Here is a 19,399-nt window from a genome sequence, read left to right as displayed (position 1 = left end):
AGAAGGTCCAAGGGATACAGTAAACCTGAAGTGAAGCATCGGAATCGAAAACTGGACTCGCAGGAGAGGTCCAAATCATAGAAAGTGAGAGTGTCAGTCCTCTTGTACTTAAGACGCCATTGTGACTTTTGTATTAAATTCGGATGCAATTTCTGTGTTTCATCGTCGATACGAAGGTCCAAGGGATACAGTAAACCTAAGTGAAGCATCGGAATCTGAAACTGGACTCACAGGAGAGGTTCAAATCATAGAAAGTTAGAGTGTCAGTCCTCGTGTACTTAAGTCGGCATTGTGCCCTTTGTATTAAATTCGGATGCAATTTCTGTGTTTCATCGTCAATAAGAAGGGCCAAGGAATACAGTAAACCTGAAGTGAAGCATCGGAATCGAAAACTGGACTCACAGGAGAGGTTCAAATCGTAGAAAGTGAGAGCGTCAGTCCTCTTGTACTTAAGTCGACATTGTGACTTTTATATTAAATTCGGATGCAATTTCTGTGTTTCATCGTCAATAAGAAGGTCCAAGGGATACAGTAAACCTGAAGTGAACCATCGCAATCGAAAACTGGACTCACAGGATAGGTTCAAATCATAGAAAGTTAGATTTACAGTCCTCTTGTACTTAAGTCGTTATTGTGACTTTTGTATTAAATTCGGATGCAATTTCTGTGTTTCATCGTCAATAAGAAGGTCCAAGGTATACACTAAACCTGAAGTGAAGCATCGGAATAAAAAAAACTGGATCACAGGAGAGGTTCAAATCATAGAAAGTTTGAGTTACAGTCCTCTTGTACTTAAGTCGGCATTGTGAGTTTTGTATTAACGTCGGATTCAATTTCTGTGTTTCATCGTCAAAAAGAAGGTCCAAGGGATACAGTAAACCTGAAGTGAAGCGTCGGAATCTAAAACTGGACTCACAGGAGAGGTTCAAATCATTGAAAGTTAGAGTGTCAGTCCTCTTGTACTTAAGTCGGGATTGTGACTTTTGTATTAAATTCGGATGCAATTTCTGTGTTTCATCGTCAATAAGAAGGTCCAAGCGATACAGTAAACCTGAAGTGAAGCATCGGAATCGAAAACTGTACTCACAGGAGAGGTTCAAATAATAGAAAGTGCGAGTGTCAGTCCTGTTGTACTTTAGTCGGCATTGTGACTTTTGTATTAAATTCGGATGCAATTTCTGTGTTTCATCATCGATAAGAAGGTCCAAGGGATACAGTAAACCTGAAGTGAAGCATCGGAATCTAAAACTGGACTCACAGGAGTGGTTCAAATCATAGACAGTAAGAGTGTCAGTCCTCGTGTACGTAAGTCGGCATTGTGCCATTTGTATTAAATTCGGATGCAATTTCTGGGCTTCATCGTCAATAAGATAGTCCAAGGTATACAGTAAACCTGAAGTGAAGCATCGGAATCTGAAACTGGACTCACAAGTGAGGTTCAAATCATAGAGAGTTAGAGTGTCAGCCCTTTTGTTCTTAAGTCGGCATTGTGCCTTTTGTATTTAATTCGGATGCAATATCTGTGTTTCATCGTCAATAAGAAGGTCCAAGAGAGGCAGTAAACCTGAAAAGAAGCATCGGAATCTAAAACTGGACTCAAAGGAGAGGTTCAAATCATAGAAAGTTAGAGTGTCAGTCCTCTTGTACTTAAGTCGGCATTGTGCCTTTTGTATTAAATTCGGATGCAATTTCTGTGTTTCATCATTAATATGAAGGTCCAAGGGATATAGTAAACCTGAAGTGAAGCGTCGGAATCTAAAACTGGACTCACAGGAGAGGTGCAAATCATAGAAAGTTAGAGTGTCAGTCCTCTTGTACTTAAGTCATCATTGTGACTTTTGTATTAAATTCGGATGCAATTTCTGTGTTTCATCGTCAATAAGAAGGTCCAAGGGATACAGTAAACCTGAAGTGAAGCATCGGAATCGAAAACTGGACTCACAGGAGAGGATCAAATCATAGAAAGTGGGAGTGTCAGTCCTCTTGTACTTAAGTCGGCATTGTGACTTTTATATTAAATTCGGATGCAATTTCTGTGTTTCATCGTCGATACGACGGTCCAAGGGATACAGTAAACCTGAAGAGAAGCATCGGAATCGAAAACTGGACTCACAGGAGAGGTTCAAATCATAAATAGTTAGAGTGTCAGTCCACTTGTACTTAAGTCGGCATTGTGACTTTTGTATTAAATTCGGATGCAATTTCTGTGTTTCATCGTCAATAAGAGGTTCCAAGGGATACAGTAAACCTGAAGTGAAGCATCGGAATCTAAAACTGGACTCACAGGAGAGGTTCTAATCATAGAAAGTTAGAGTGTCAGTCCTCTTGTTCTCAAATCGGCATTGTGCCTTTTGTATTAAATTCGGATGCAATATCTGTGTTTCATCGTCAATAAGAAGGTCCCAGGGATACAGTAAACCTGAAGTGAAGCATAGGAATCTAAAACTGAACTCACAGGAGAGGTTCAAATCATAGAAAGTAAGACTGTCAGTCCTCTTGTACTTAAGTCGGCATTGTGACATTTGTATTAAATTCGGATGCAATTTCTGTGTTTCATCGTCAATATGAAGGTCCAAGGGATACTGTAAACCTGAAGTGAAGCATCGGAATCTAAAACTAGACTCACAGGAGAGGTTCAATACATAGAAAGTAAGAGTGTCAGTCCTCTTGTACTTAAGTCGGCATTGTGACTTTTGTAATAAATTCGGATGCAATATCTGTGTTTCATCGTCAATAAGAAGGTCCAAGGGATACAGTAAACCTGAAGTGAAGTATCGGAATCTAAAACTAGACTCACAGGAGAGGTTCAATTCATGGAAAGTGAGAGTGTCAGTCCTCTTGTATTTAAGTCGCCATTGTGACTTTTATATTAAATTCGGATGCAATTTCTGTGTTTCATCGTCGATACGAAGGTCCAAGGGATACAGTAAACCTGAAGTGAAGCATCGGAATCGAAAACTGAACTCACAGGAGAGGTTCAAATCATAGAAAGTTAGAGAGTCAGTCCACTTGTACTTAAGTCGGCATTGTGACCTTTGTATTAAATTCGGATGCAATTTCTGTGTTTCATCGTCAATAAGAAGGTCCAAGGGATACAGTAAACCTGAAGTGAAGCATCGGAATAAACAAAACTGGACTTACAGGAGAGGTTCAAATCATAGAAAGTTAGAGTGTCAGTCCTCTTGTACTTAAGTCGGCATTGTCACTTTTGTATTAAATTCGGATGCAATTTCTGTGCTTAATCGTCAATAAGAAGGTCCAAGCGATACATTAAACCTGAAGTGAAGCATCGGAATCGAAAACTGGACTCACAGGAGAGGTTCAAATAATAGAAAGTGCGAGTGTCAGTCCTGTTGTACTTAAGTCGGCTTTGTGACTTTTGTATTAAATTCGGATGCAATTTCTGTGTTTCATCATCGATAAGAAAGTCCAAGGAATACAGTAAACCTGAAGTGAAGCATCGGAATCTAAAACTGGACTCACAGGAGAGGTTCAAATCATAGACAGTAAGAGTGTCAGTCCTCGTGTACGTAAGTCGGCATTGTGCCATTTGTATTAAATTCGGATGCAATTTCTGGGCTTCATCGTCAATAAGATAGTCCAAGGTATACAGTAAACCTGAAGTGAAGCATCGGAATCTAAAACTGGACTCACAGGTGAGGTTCAAATCATAGAGAGTTAGAGTGTCAGTCCTTTTGTTCTTAAGTCGGCATTGTGCCTTTTGTATTTAATTCGGATGCAATATCTGTGTTTCATCGCCAATAAGAAGGTCCAAGAGAGGCAGTAAACCTGAAGTGAAGCATCGGAATCTAAAACTGGACTCAAAGGAGAGGTTCAAATCATAGAAAGTTAGAGTGTCAGTCCTCTTGTACTTAAGTCGGCATTGTGCCTTTTGTATTAAATTCGGATGCAATTTCTGTGTTGCATCGTCAATAAGAAGGTCCAAGGGATACAGTAAACCTGATGTGAAGCATCGGAATCTAAAACTGGACTCACAGGAGAGGTTCAAATTATAGTAAGTTAGAGTGTCAGTCCTCTTGTACGTAAGTCGGCATTGTGCCTTTTGTATTACATTCGGATGCATTTTCTGTGCTTCATCGTCAATAAGATCGTCCAAGGTATACAGTAAACCTGAAGTGAAGCATCGGAATATAAAACTGGACTCACAGGAGAGGTTCAAATCATAGAAAATTAGAGTGACAGTCCTCTTGTACTTGAGTCGGCATTGTGACTTCTGTATTAAATTCGGATGCAATATCTGTGTTTCATCGTCAATAAGGAGGTCCAAGGGATACAGTAAACCTGAAGTGAAGCATCGGAAGCTAATACTGGACTCACAGGAGTGGTTCAAAATATAGAATGTTAGAGCGTCATTCCTCTTGTACTTAAGTCGGCATTGTGATTTTGTATTAAATTGGGATGCAATTTCTGTGTATCATCGTCCATAAGAAGGTCCAAGGGATACAGTAAACCTGAAGTTAAGCATCGGAATCTAAAACAGGACTCACAGGAGAGGTTCAAATCATGGAAAGTTAGTGTGTCAGTCCTCTTGTACTTAAGTCGGCATTGTGACTTTTGCATTAAATTCGGATGAAATTTCTGTGTGCCATCGTCAATAAGAAGGTCCAAGGGATACAGTAAACCTGAAGTGAAGCATCGGAATCTAAAACTGTTCTCACAGGAGAGGTTCAAATCATAGAAAGTTCGAGTGTAGGTCCTCTTGTACTTAAGTCGACATTGTGCCATTTGTATTAAATTCGGATGCAATTTCTGTGTGCCATCGTCAATAAGAAGGTCCAAGGGATACAGTAAACCTGAAGTGAAGCATCGGAATCTAAAACTGGACTCACAGGAGAGGTTCAAGTCATGGAAAGTTAGAGTGACAGTCCTCGTGTACGTAAGTCGGCATTGTGCCATTTGTATTAAATTCGGATGAAATTTCTGTGCTTCATCGTCAATAAGATAGTCCAAGGTATACAGTAAACCTGAAGTGAAGCATTGGAATCTAAGACTGGACTCACAGGAGAGGTTCAAATCATAGAGAGTTAGAGTGTCAGTCCTTTTGTTCTTAAGTCGGCATTGTGCCTTTTGTATTTAATTCGGATGCAATATCTGTGTTTCATCGCCAATAAGAAGGTCCAAGAGAGGCAGTAAACCTGAAGTGAAGCATCGGAATCTAAGACTCGACTCACAGGGGAGGTAAAAATCTTAGAAAGTTAGAGTGTCAGTCTTCTTGTACTTAAGTAGGCATTGTGCCTTTTGTATTAAATTCGGATGCAATTTCTGTGTTTCATCGTCAATAAGAAGGTCCAAGGGATACAGTAAACCTGACGTGAAGCATCGGAATCTAAAACTGGACTCACAGGAGAGGTTCAAATCATAGAAAGGTAGAGTGTCAGTCCTCTTGTACTAAGGTCGGCATTGACTCACAGGAGAGGTTAAAATCATAGAATGTTAGAGTGTCTGTCCTCTTGTACTTAAGTCGGCATGGTGACATTTGTATAAAATTCGGATGCAATTTCTGTGTTTCATCGTCAATAAGAAGGTCCAAGGGATACAGTAAACCTGAAGTTAAGCATAGGAATCGAAAACAGTACTCACAGGAGAGGTTCAATACATAGAAAGTTAGGGTGTCAGTCCTCTTGTACTTAAGTCGGCATTGTGACATTTGTATTAAATTCGGATGCAATTTCTGTGTTTCATCGTCAATAAGAAGGTCCAAGGTATACAGTAAACCTGAAGTGAAGCATCCGAATCCAAAACTGGACTTACAGGAGAGGTTCAAATCATAGTAGGTTAGAGTGTCAGTCCTCTTGTACGTAAGTCGGCATTGTGCCTTTTGTATTAAATTCGGATGCACTTTCTGTGCTTCATCGTCAATAAGATCGTCCAAGGTATACAGTAATGCTGAAGTGAGGCATCGGAATCTAAAACTGGACTCACAGGAGAGGTTCAAATCATAGAGAGTTAGAGTGTCAGTAATTTTGTTCTTAAGTCGGCATTGTGCCTTTTGTATTAAATTCAGATGCAATATCTGTGTTTCATCGTCAATAAGAAGGTCCAAGGGAGACAGTAAACCTGAAGTGAAGCATCGGAATCTATAAACTGGACTCACAGGAGAGGTTAAAGTCATAGAAAGTTAGAGTGTCAGTCCTCTTGTACCTAAGTCAGGATCGTGCCTTTTGTATTAAATTCGGATGCAATTTCTGTGTTTCATCGTCAATAAGAAGGTCCAAGGGATACAGTAATCCTGAAGCGAAGCAACGGACTCGAAAACTGGACTCACAGGAGAGGGTCAATTCATAGAAAGTTAGAGTGTCAGTCCCCTTGTACCTAAGTGGGCATTGTGCCTTTTGTATTACATTCGGATGCAATTTCTGTGTTTCATCGTCAATAAGAAGGTCCAAGGGATACAGTAATCCTGAAGCGAAGCAACGGAATCGAAAACTGGAATCACAGGAGAGGTTCAAATCATAGAATGATAGAGTTTCAGTCCTCTTGTACTTAAGTCGGCATTGTGACTTTTGTATTAAATTTGGATGCAATTTCTGTGTTTCATCGTCAATAAGAAGGTCCAAGGGATACTGTAAAACTGAAGTGAAGCATCGGAATCTAAAACTAGACTCACAGGAGAGGTTCAATTCATAGAAAGTTAGAGTGTCAGTCCTCTTGTACCTAAGTCGGCATTGTGCCTTTTGTATTAAATTCGGATGCAATTTCTGTGTTTCATCGTCAATAAGAAGGTCCAAGGGATACAGTAAACCTGAAGTGAAGCATCAGAATCGAAAACTGGACTCACAGGAGAGGTTCAAATCATAGGAAGTGAGAGTGTCCGTCCTCTTGTACATAAGTCGCCATTGTGACTTTTGTATTAAATTCGGATGCAATTTCTGTGTTTCATCGTCGATACGAACGTCCAAGGGATACAGTAAACCTGAAGTGAAGCATCGGAATCGAAAACTGGATTCCCAGGAGAGGTGCAAATCATAGATAGTTAGAGTGTCAGTCCACTTGTACTTAAGTCGGCATTGTGACCTTTGTATTAAATTCGGATGCAATTTCTGTGTTTCATCGTCAATAAGAAGGTCCAAGGGATACAGTAAACCTGAAGTGAAGCATCGGAATAAACAAAACTGGACTTACAGGAGAGGTTCATATCATAGAAAGTTAGAGTGTCAGTCCTCTTGTACTTATGTCGGCATTGTGACTTTTGTATTAAATTCTGATGCAATTTCTGTGCTTAATCGTCAATAAGAAGGTCTAAGGGATACAGTAAACCTGAAGTGAAGCATCGGAATCTGAAACCGGACTCACAGGAGAGGTTCAAATCATAGAAAGTTAGAGTGTCAGTCCTCTTGTACTTAAGTCGGCATTGTGCCTTTTGTATTAAATTCGGATGCAATTTCTGTTTTTCATCGTCAATAAGAAGGGCCAAGGGATACAGTAAACCTGAAGTGAAGCATCGGAATGGAAAACTGGACTCCCAGGAGAGGTTCAAATCATAGAAAGTGAGAGCGTCAGTCCTCTTGTACTTAAGTCGACATTGTGACTTTTATATTACATTCGGATGCAATTTCTGTGTTTCATCGTCAATACGAAGGTCCAAGGGATACAGTAAACCTGAAGTGAACCATCGGAATCGAAAACTGGACTCACAGGAGAGGTTCAAATCATAGAAAGTTAGAGTTACAGTCCTCTTGGACTTAAGTCGGCATTGTGACTTTTGTATTAAATTCGGATGCAATTTCTGTGTTTCATTGTCAATAAGAAGGTCCAAGGTATACATTAAACCTGAAGTGAAACATCGGAATAAAAAAAACTGGACTCACAGGAGAGGTTCAAATCATAGAAAGTTTGAGTTACAGTCCTCTTGTACTTATGTCGGCATTGTGAGTTTTGTATTACATTCGGATGCAATTTCTGTGTTTCATCGTCAAAAAGAATGTCCAAGGGATACAGTAAACCTGAAGTGAAGCATCGGAATCTAAAACTGGACTCACAGGAGAGGTTCAAATCATAGAAAGTTAGAGTGTCAGTCCTCTTGTACTAAGGTCGGCATTGTGACTTTTGTATTACTTTCGTATGCAATTTCTGTGTTTCATCGTCAATAAGAACGTCCAAGGGATACAGTAAACCTGAAGTGAAGCGTCGGAATCTAAAACTGGACTCACAGGAGAGGTTCAAATCATTGAAAGTTAGAGTGTCAGTCCTCTTGTACTTAAGTCGGCATTGTGACTTTAGTATTAAATTCGGATGCAATTTCTGTGTTTCATCGTCAATAAGAAGGTCCAAGCGATACAGTAAACCTGAAGTGAAGCATCGGAATCGAAAACTCGACTCACAGGAGAGGTTCAAATCATAGAAAGTGAGAGTGTCAGTCCTGTTGTACTTAAGTCGGCATTGTGACTTTTGTATTAAATTCGAATGCAATTTCTGTGTTTCATCATCGATAAGAAGGTCCAAGGGATATAGTAAACCTGAAGTGAAGCATCGGAATCTAAAACTGGACTCACAGGAGAGGTTCAAATCATAGAAAGTTTGAGTTACAGTCCTCTTGTACTTAAGTCGGCATTGTGAGTTTTGTATTAAATTCGGATGCAATTTCTGGTGTTTCATCGTCAAAAAGAAGGTCCAAGGGATACAGTAAACCTGAAGTGAAGCATCGGAATCTAAAACTGGACTCACAGGAGAGGTTCAAATCATAGAAAATTAGAGTGTCAGTCCTCTTGTACTAAGGTAGGCATTGTGACTTTTGTATTACTTTCGTATGCAATTTCTGTGTTTCATCGTCAATAAGAACGTCCAAGAGATACAGTAAACCTGAAGTGAAGCGTCGGAATCTAAAACTGGACTCACAGGAGAGGTTCAAATCATTGAAAGTTAGAGTGTCAGTCCTCTTGTACTTGAGTCGGCATTGTGACTTTTGTATTAAATTCGGATGCAATTTCTGTGTTTCATCGTCAATAACAAGGTCCAAGGGATACAGTAAACCTGAAGTGAACCATCGGAATCGAAAACTGGACTCACAGGAGAGGTTCAAATCATAGAAAGTTAGAGTTACAGTCCTCTTGGACTTAAGTCGGCATTGTGACTTTTGTATTAAATTCGGATGCAATTTCTGTGTTTCATTGTCAATAAGAAGGTCCAAGGTATACATTAAACCTGAAGTGAAACATCGGAATAAAAAAAACTGGACTCACAGGAGAGGTTCAAGTCATAGAAAGTTTGAGTTACAGTCCTCTTGTACTTATGTCGGCATTGTGAGTTTTGTATTACATTCGGATGCAATTTCTGTGTTTCATCGTCAAAAAGAATGTCCAAGGGATACAGTAAACCTGAAGTGAAGCATCGGAATCTAAAACTGGACTCACAGGAGAGGTTCAAATCATAGAAAGTTAGAGTGTCAGTCCTCTTGTACTAAGATCGGCATTGTGACTTTTGTATTACTTTCGTATGCAATTTCTGTGTTTCATCGTCAATAAGAACGTCCAAGGGATACAGTAAACCTGAAGTGAAGCGTCGGAATCTAAAACTGGACTCACAGGAGAGGTTCAAATCATTGAAAGTTAGAGTGTCAGTCCTCTTGTACTTAAGTCGGCATTGTGACTTTAGTATTAAATTCGGATGCAATTTCTGTGTTTCATCGTCAATAAGAAGGTCCAAGCGATACAGTAAACCTGAAGTGAAGCATCGGAATCGAAAACTCGACTCACAGGAGAGGTTCAAATCATAGAAAGTGAGAGTGTCAGTCCTGTTGTACTTAAGTCGGCATTGTGACTTTTGTATTAAATTCGAATGCAATTTCTGTGTTTTATCATCGATAAGAAGGTCCAAGGGATATAGTAAACCTGAAGTGAAGCATCGGAATCTAAAACTGGACTCACAGGAGAGGTTCAAATCATAGAAAGTTAGAGTGTCAGTCCTCTTGTACTTAAGTCGGCATTGTGCCATTTGTATTAAATTCGGATGCAATTTCTGTGTTTCATCATTAATATGAAGGTCCAAGGGATACAGTAAACCTGAAGTGAAGCGTCGGAATCTAAAACTGGACTCACAGGAGAGGTTCAAATCATAGAAAGTTAGAGTGTCAGTCCTCTTGTACCTAAGTCGGCATTGTGACTTTTGTATTAAATTTGGATGCAATTTCTGTGTTTCATCGTCAATAAGAAGGGCCAAGGGATACAGTGAACCTGAAGTGAAGCATCGGAATCTAAAACTGGACTCACAGGAGCGGTTCAAATCATAGAAAGTTAGATTGTCAGTCCTCTTGCACTTAAGTCGGCATTGTGCCTTTTGTATTAATTTCGGATGCAATTTCTGTGTTTCATCATCAATATGAAGGTCCAAGGGATACAGTAAACTTGAAGTGAAGCGTCGGAATCTAAAACTGGACTCACAGCAGAGGTTCAAATCATAGAAAGTTAGAGTGTCAGTCATCTTGTACTTATGTCATCATTGTGACTTTTGTTTTAAATTCGGACGCAATTTCTGTGTTGCATCGTCAATAAGAAGGTACAAGGGATACAGTGAACCTGAAGTGAAGCATCGGAATCTAAAACTGGACTCACAGGAGAGGTTCAAATCATAGAAAGTTAGAGTGTCAGTCCACTTGTACTTAAGTCGGCATTGTGACTTTTGTATTAAATTCGGATGCAATTTCTGTGTTTCATCGTCAATAAGAAGGTCCAAGGGATACAGTAAACCTGAAGTGAAGCATCGGAATCTGAAACTGGACTCACAGGAGAGGTTCAAATCAAGGAAAGTTAGAGTGTCAGTCCTCTTGTACTTATGTCGGCATTGTGCCTTTCGTATCAAATTCGGATGCAATTTCTGTGTTTCATCGCCAATAAGAAGGTCCAAGGGATACAGTAAACCTGAAGTGAAGCATCGGAATCGAAAACTGGACTCGCAGGAGAGGTCCAAATCATAGAAAGTGAGAGTGTCAGTCCTCTTGTACTTAAGACGCCATTGTGACTTTTGTATTAAATTCGGATGCAATTTCTGTGTTTCATCGTCGATACGAAGGTCCAAGGGATACAGTAAACCTAAGTGAAGCATCGGAATCTGAAACTGGACTCACAGGAGAGGTTCAAATCATAGAAAGTTAGAGTGTCAGTCCTCGTGTACTTAAGTCGGCATTGTGCCCTTTGTATTAAATTCGGATGCAATTTCTGTGTTTCATCGTCAATAAGAAGGGTTAAGGAATACAGTAAACCTGAAGTGAAGCATCGGAATCGAAAACTGGACTCACAGGAGAGGTTCAAATCGTAGAAAGTGAGAGCGTCAGTCCTCTTGTACTTAAGTCGACATTGTGACTTTTATATTAAATTCGGATGCAATTTCTGTGTTTCATCGTCAATAAGAAGGTCCAAGGGATACAGTAAACCTGAAGTGAACCATCGCAATCGAAAACTGGACTCACAGGATAGGTTCAAATCATAGAAAGTTAGATTTACAGTCCTCTTGTACTTAAGTCGTTATTGTGACTTTTGTATTAAATTCGGATGCAATTTCTGTGTTTCATCGTCAATAAGAAGGTCCAAGGTATACACTAAACCTGAAGTGAAGCATCGGAATAAAAAAAACTGGATTCACAGGAGAGGTTCAAATCATAGAAAGTTTGAGTTACAGTCCTCTTGTACTTAAGTCGGCATTGTGAGTTTTGTATTAACTTCGGATTCAATTTCTGTGTTTCATCGTCAAAAAGAAGGTCCAAGGGATACAGTAAACCTGAAGTGAAGCGTCGGAATCTAAAACTGGACTCACAGGAGAGGTTCAAATCATTGAAAGTTAGAGTGTCAGTCCTCTTGTACTTAAGTCGGGATTGTGACTTTTGTATTAAATTCGGATGCAATTTCTGTGTTTCATCGTCAATAAGAAGGTCCAAGCGATACAGTAAACCTGAAGTGAAGCATCGGAATCGAAAGCTGTACTCACAGGAGAGGTTCAAATAATAGAAAGTGCGAGTGTCAGTCCTGTTGTACTTTAGTCGGCATTGTGACTTTTGTATTAAATTCGGATGCAATTTCTGTGTTTCATCATCGATAAGAAGGTCCAAGGGATACAGTAAACCTGAAGTGAAGCATCGGAATCTAAAACTGGACTCACAGGAGAGGTTCAAATCATAGACAGTAAGAGTGTCAGTCCTCGTGTACGTAAGTCGGCATTGTGCCATTTGTATTAAATTCGGATGCAATTTCTGGGCTTCATCGTCAATAAGATAGTCCAAGGTATACAGTAAACCTGAAGTGAAGCATCGGAATCTGAAACTGGACTCACAAGTGAGGTTCAAATCATAGAGAGTTAGAGTGTCAGCCCTTTTGTTCTTAAGTCGGCATTGTGCCTTTTGTATTTAATTCGGATGCAATATCTGTGTTTCATCGTCAATAAGAAGGTCCAAGAGAGGCAGTAAACCTGAAAAGAAGCATCGGAATCTAAAACTGGACTCAAAGGAGAGGTTCAAATCATAGAAAGTTAGAGTGTCAGTCCTCTTGTACTTAAGTCGGCATTGTGCCTTTTGTATTAAATTCGGATGCAATTTCTGTGTTTCATCATTAATATGAAGGTCCAAGGGATTATAGTAAACCTGAAGTGAAGCGTCGGAATCTAAAACTGGACTCACAGGAGAGGTGCAAATCATAGAAAGTTAGAGTGTCAGTCCTCTTGTACTTAAGTCATCATTGTGACTTTTGTATTAAATTCGGATGCAATTTCTGTGTTTCATCGTCAATAAGAAGGTCCAAGGGATACAGTAAACCTGAAGTGAAGCATCGGAATCGAAAACTGGACTCACAGGAGAGGATCAAATCATAGAAAGTGGGAGTGTCAGTCCTCTTGTACTTAAGTCGGCATTGTGACTTTTATATTAAATTCGGATGCAATTTCTGTGTTTCATCGTCGATACGACGGTCCAAGGGATACAGTAAACCTGAAGAGAAGCATCGGAATCGAAAACTGGACTCACAGGAGAGGTTCAAATCATAAATAGTTAGAGTGTCAGTCCACTTGTACTTAAGTCGGCATTGTGACTTTTGTATTAAATTCGGATGCAATTTCTGTGTTTCATCGTCAATAAGAGGTTCCAAGGGATACAGTAAACCTGAAGTGAAGCATCGGAATCTAAAACTGGACTCACAGGAGAGGTTCTAATCATAGAAAGTTAGAGTGTCAGTCCTCTTGTTCTCAAATCGGCATTGTGCCTTTTGTATTAAATTCGGATGCAATATCTGTGTTTCATCGTCAATAAGAAGGTCCCAGGGATACAGTAAACCTGAAGTGAAGCATAGGAATCTAAAACTGAACTCACAGGAGAGGTTCAAATCATAGAAAGTAAGACTGTCAGTCCTCTTGTACTTAAGTCGGCATTGTGACATTTGTATTAAATTCGGATGCAATTTCTGTGTTTCATCGTCAATATGAAGGTCCAAGGGATACTGTAAACCTGAAGTAAAGCATCGGAATCTAAAACTAGACTCACAGGAGAGGTTCAATACATAGAAAGTAAGAGTGTCAGTCCTCTTGTACTTAAGTCGGCATTGTGACTTTTGTAATAAATTCGGATGCAATATCTGTGTTTCATCGTCAATAAGAAGGTCCAAGGGATACAGTAAACCTGAAGTGAAGTATCGGAATCTAAAACTAGACTCACAGGAGAGGTTCAATTCATGGAAAGTGAGAGTGTCAGTCCTCTTGTATTTAAGTCGCCATTGTGACTTTTATATTAAATTCGGATGCAATTTCTGTGTTTCATCGTCGATACGAAGGTCCAAGGGATACAGTAAACCTGAAGTGAAGCATCGGAATCGAAAACTGAACTCACAGGAGAGGTTCAAATCATAGAAAGTTAGAGAGTCAGTCCACTTGTACTTAAGTCGGCATTGTGACCTTTGTATTAAATTCGGATGCAATTTCTGTGTTTCATCGTCAATAAGAAGGTCCAAGGGATACAGTAAACCTGAAGTGAAGCATCGGAATAAACAAAACTGGACTTACAGGAGAGGTTCAAATCATAGAAAGTTAGAGTGTCAGTCCTCTTGTACTTAAGTCGGCATTGTCACTTTTGTATTAAATTCGGATGCAATTTCTGTGCTTAATCGTCAATAAGAAGGTCCAAGCGATACATTAAACCTGAAGTGAAGCATCGGAATCGAAAACTGGACTCACAGGAGAGGTTCAAATAATAGAAAGTGCGAGTGTCAGTCCTGTTGTACTTAAGTCGGCTTTGTGACTTTTGTATTAAATTCGGATGCAATTTCTGTGTTTCATCATCGATAAGAAGGTCCAAGGAATACAGTAAACCTGAAGTGAAGCATCGGAATCTAAAACTGGACTCACAGGAGAGGTTCAAATCATAGACAGTAAGAGTGTCAGTCCTCGTGTACGTAAGTCGGCATTGTGCCATTTGTATTAAATTCGGATGCAATTTCTGGGCTTCATCGTCAATAAGATAGTCCAAGGTATACAGTAAACCTGAAGTGAAGCATCGGAATCTAAAACTGGACTCACAGGTGAGGTTCAAATCATAGAGAGTTAGAGTGTCAGTCCTTTTGTTCTTAAGTCGGCATTGTGCCTTTTGTATTTAATTCGGATGCAATATCTGTGTTTCATCGCCAATAAGAAGGTCCAAGAGAGGCAGTAAACCTGAAGTGAAGCATCGGAATCTAAAACTGGACTCAAAGGAGAGGTTCAAATCATAGAAAGTTAGAGTGTCAGTCCTCTTGTACTTAAGTCGGCATTGTGCCTTTTGTATTAAATTCGGATGCAATTTCTGTGTTGCATCGTCAATAAGAAGGTCCAAGGGATACAGTAAACCTGATGTGAAGCATCGGAATCTAAAACTGGACTCACAGGAGAGGTTCAAATTATAGTAAGTTAGAGTGTCAGTCCTCTTGTACGTAAGTCGGCATTGTGCCTTTTGTATTACATTCGGATGCATTTTCTGTGCTTCATCGTCAATAAGATCGTCCAAGGTATACAGTAAACCTGAAGTGAAGCATCGGAATATAAAACTGGACTCACAGGAGAGGTTCAAATCATAGAAAATTAGAGTGACAGTCCTCTTGTACTTGAGTCGGCATTGTGACTTCTGTATTAAATTCGGATGCAATATCTGTGTTTCATCGTCAATAAGGAGGTCCAAGGGATACAGTAAACCTGAAGTGAAGCATCGGAAGCTAATACTGGACTCACAGGAGTGGTTCAAAATATAGAATGTTAGAGCGTCATTCCTCTTGTACTTAAGTCGGCATTGTGATTTTGTATTAAATTGGGATGCAATTTCTGTGTATCATCGTCCATAAGAAGGTCCAAGGGATACAGTAAACCTGAAGTTAAGCATCGGAATCTAAAACAGGACTCACAGGAGAGGTTCAAATCATGGAAAGTTAGTGTGTCAGTCCTCTTGTACTTAAGTCGGCATTGTGACTTTTGCATTAAATTCGGATGAAATTTCTGTGTGCCATCGTCAATAAGAAGGTCCAAGGGATACAGTAAACCTGAAGTGAAGCATCGGAATCTAAAACTGTTCTCACAGGAGAGGTTCAAATCATAGAAAGTTCGAGTGTAGGTCCTCTTGTACTTAAGTCGACATTGTGCCATTTGTATTAAATTCGGATGCAATTTCTGTGTGCCATCGTCAATAAGAAGGTCCAAGGGATACAGTAAACCTGAAGTGAAGCATCGGAATCTAAAACTGGACTCACAGGAGAGGTTCAAGTCATGGAAAGTTAGAGTGACAGTCCTCGTGTACGTAAGTCGGCATTGTGCCATTTGTATTAAATTCGGATGAAATTTCTGTGCTTCATCGTCAATAAGATAGTCCAAGGTATACAGTAAACCTGAAGTGAAGCATTGGAATCTAAGACTGGACTCACAGGAGAGGTTCAAATCATAGAGAGTTAGAGTGTCAGTCCTTTTGTTCTTAAGTCGGCATTGTGCCTTTTGTATTTAATTCGGATGCAATATCTGTGTTTCATCGCCAATAAGAAGGTCCAAGAGAGGCAGTAAACCTGAAGTGAAGCATCGGAATCTAAGACTCGACTCACAGGGGAGGTAAAAATCTTAGAAAGTTAGAGTGTCAGTCTTCTTGTACTTAAGTAGGCATTGTGCCTTTTGTATTAAATTCGGATGCAATTTCTGTGTTTCATCGTCAATAAGAAGGTCCAAGGGATACAGTAAACCTGACGTGAAGCATCGGAATCTAAAACTGGACTCACAGGAGAGGTTCAAATCATAGAAAGGTAGAGTGTCAGTCCTCTTGTACTAAGGTCGGCATTGACTCACAGGAGAGGTTAAAATCATAGAATGTTAGAGTGTCTGTCCTCTTGTACTTAAGTCGGCATGGTGACATTTGTATAAAATTCGGATGCAATTTCTGTGTTTCATCGTCAATAAGAAGGTCCAAGGGATACAGTAAACCTGAAGTTAAGCATAGGAATCGAAAACAGTACTCACAGGAGAGGTTCAATACATAGAAAGTTAGGGTGTCAGTCCTCTTGTACTTAAGTCGGCATTGTGACATTTGTATTAAATTCGGATGCAATTTCTGTGTTTCATCGTCAATAAGAAGGTCCAAGGTATACAGTAAACCTGAAGTGAAGCATCCGAATCCAAAACTGGACTTACAGGAGAGGTTCAAATCATAGTAGGTTAGAGTGTCAGTCCTCTTGTACGTAAGTCGGCATTGTGCCTTTTGTATTAAATTCGGATGCACTTTCTGTGCTTCATCGTCAATAAGATCGTCCAAGGTATACAGTAATGCTGAAGTGAGGCATCGGAATCTAAAACTGGACTCACAGGAGAGGTTCAAATCATAGAGAGTTAGAGTGTCAGTAATTTTGTTCTTAAGTCGGCATTGTGCCTTTTGTATTAAATTCAGATGCAATATCTGTGTTTCATCGTCAATAAGAAGGTCCAAGGGAGACAGTAAACCTGAAGTGAAGCATCGGAATCTATAAACTGGACTCACAGGAGAGGTTAAAGTCATAGAAAGTTAGAGTGTCAGTCCTCTTGTACCTAAGTCAGGATCGTGCCTTTTGTATTAAATTCGGATGCAATTTCTGTGTTTCATCGTCAATAAGAAGGTCCAAGGGATACAGTAATCCTGAAGCGAAGCAACGGAATCGAAAACTGGACTCACAGGAGAGGGTCAATTCATAGAAAGTTAGAGTGTCAGTCCCCTTGTACCTAAGTGGGCATTGTGCCTTTTGTATTACATTCGGATGCAATTTCTGTGTTTCATCGTCAATAAGAAGGTCCAAGGGATACAGTAATCCTGAAGCGAAGCAACGGAATCGAAAACTGGAATCACAGGAGAGGTTCAAATCATAGAATGATAGAGTTTCAGTCCTCTTGTACTTAAGTCGGCATTGTGACTTTTGTATTAAATTTGGATGCAATTTCTGTGTTTCATCGTCAATAAGAAGGTCCAAGGGATACAGTAATCATGAAGTGAACCATCGGAATCTAAAACTGGACTCACAGGAGAGGTTCAAATCATAGAAAGTTAGAGTGTCAGTATTCTTGCACATAAGACGGCATTGTGCCTTTTGTATTAAATTCGGATGCAATTTCTGTGTTTCATCGTCAATAAGAAGGTCCAAGGGATACAGTAAACCTGAAGTGAAGCATCGGAATCTAAAACTGGACTCACAGGAGAGGTTCAAATCATAGTAAGGTAGAGTGTCAGTCCTGTTGTACGTAAGTCGGCATTGTGACATTTGTATTAAATTCGGATGCAATTTCTGTGTTTCATCGTCAATAAGAAGGTCCAAGGGATACAGTAAACCTGAAGTTAAGCATAGGAATCGAAAACTGGACTCACAGGAGAGGTTCAAATCGTAGAAAGTTAGGGTGTCAGTCCTCTTGTACTTAAGTCGGCATTGTGACATTTGTATTAAATTCGGATGCAATTTCTGTGTTTCATCGTCAATAAGAAGGTCCAAGGTATACAGTAAACCTGAAGTGAAGCATCCGAATCTAAAACTGGACTTACAGAAGAGGTTCAAATCATAGTAAGTTACAGTGTCAGTCCTCTTACGTAAGTCGGCATTGTGCCTTTTGTATTAAATTCGGATGCACTTTCTGTGCTTCATCGTCAATAAGATCGTCCAAGGTATACAGTAAACCTGAAGTGAGGCATCGGAATCTAAAACTGGACTCACAGGAGAGGTTCAAATCATAGAGAGTTAGAGTGTCAGTAATTTTGTTCTTAAGTCGGCATTGTGCCTTTTGTATTAATTTCGGATGCAATATCTGTGTTTCATCGTCAATAAGAAGGTCCAAGGGAGACAGTAAACCTGAAGTGAAGCATCGGAATCTATAAACTGGACTCACAGGAGAGGCTCAAATCATAGAAAGTTAGAGTGTCAGTCATCTTGTACTAAGGTCGGCATTGTGACTTTTGTATTACATTCGTATGCAATTTCTGTGTTTCATTGTCAATAAGAAGGTCCAAGGGATACAGTAAACCTGAAGTGAAGCATCGGAATCTAAAACTGGACTCACAGGAGAGGTTCAAATCATAGAAAGTTAGAGTGTCAGTATTCTTGTACATAAGACGGCATTGTGCCTTTTGTATTAAATTCGGATGCAATTTCTGTGTTTCATCGTCAATAAGAAGGTCCAAGGGATACAGTAAACCTGAAGTGAAGCATCGGAATCTAAAACTGGACTCACAGGAGAGGTTCAAATCATAGTAAGTTAGACTGTCAGTCCTGTTGTACGTAAGTCGGCATTGTGCCTTTTGTATTAAATTCGGATGCAATTTCTGTGCTTCATCGTCAATAAGATCGTCCAAGGTATACAGTAAACCTGAAGTGAAGCTTGGGAATCTAAAACTGGACTCACAGGAGAGATTCAAATCATAGAGAGTTAGAGTGTCAGTCCTTTTGTTCTTAAGTCGGCATTGTGCCTTTTGTATTAAATTCGGATGCAATATCTGTGATTCATCGTCAATACGAAGGTCCAAAGTATACAGTAAACCTGAAGTGAAGCATCGGAATCTGAAACTGGAGTCACAGGAGAGGTTCAAATCATAGAAAGTAAGAGTGTCAGTCCTCTTGTTCTTCAGTCGGCATTGTGCCTTTTGTATTAAATTCGGATGCAATATCTGTGTTTAATCGTCAATAAGACGGTCCAAGGGATACAGTAAACCTGAAGTGAAGCATCGGAATCTAAAGCTGGACTCACAGGAGAGGTTCAAATCATAGAAAGTTAGAGTGACAGCCCTCTTGTACTTAAGTCGGCATTGTGACTTTTGTATTAAATTCGGATGCAATGTCTGTGTTTCATCGTCAATAAGAAGGTCCAAGGGGTACTGTAAACCTGAAGTGAAGCATCGGAATCTAAAACTGGACTCACAGGAGAGGTTCAATTCATAGAAAGTTAGCGTGTCAGTCCT

Source organism: Schistocerca americana, chromosome 10 (genome assembly GCF_021461395.2).
Source record: "Schistocerca americana isolate TAMUIC-IGC-003095 chromosome 10, iqSchAmer2.1, whole genome shotgun sequence".
In the NCBI taxonomy this organism is placed as follows: Eukaryota; Metazoa; Arthropoda; class Insecta; order Orthoptera; family Acrididae; genus Schistocerca; species Schistocerca americana.
This window is presented reverse-complemented; position numbering follows the sequence as displayed.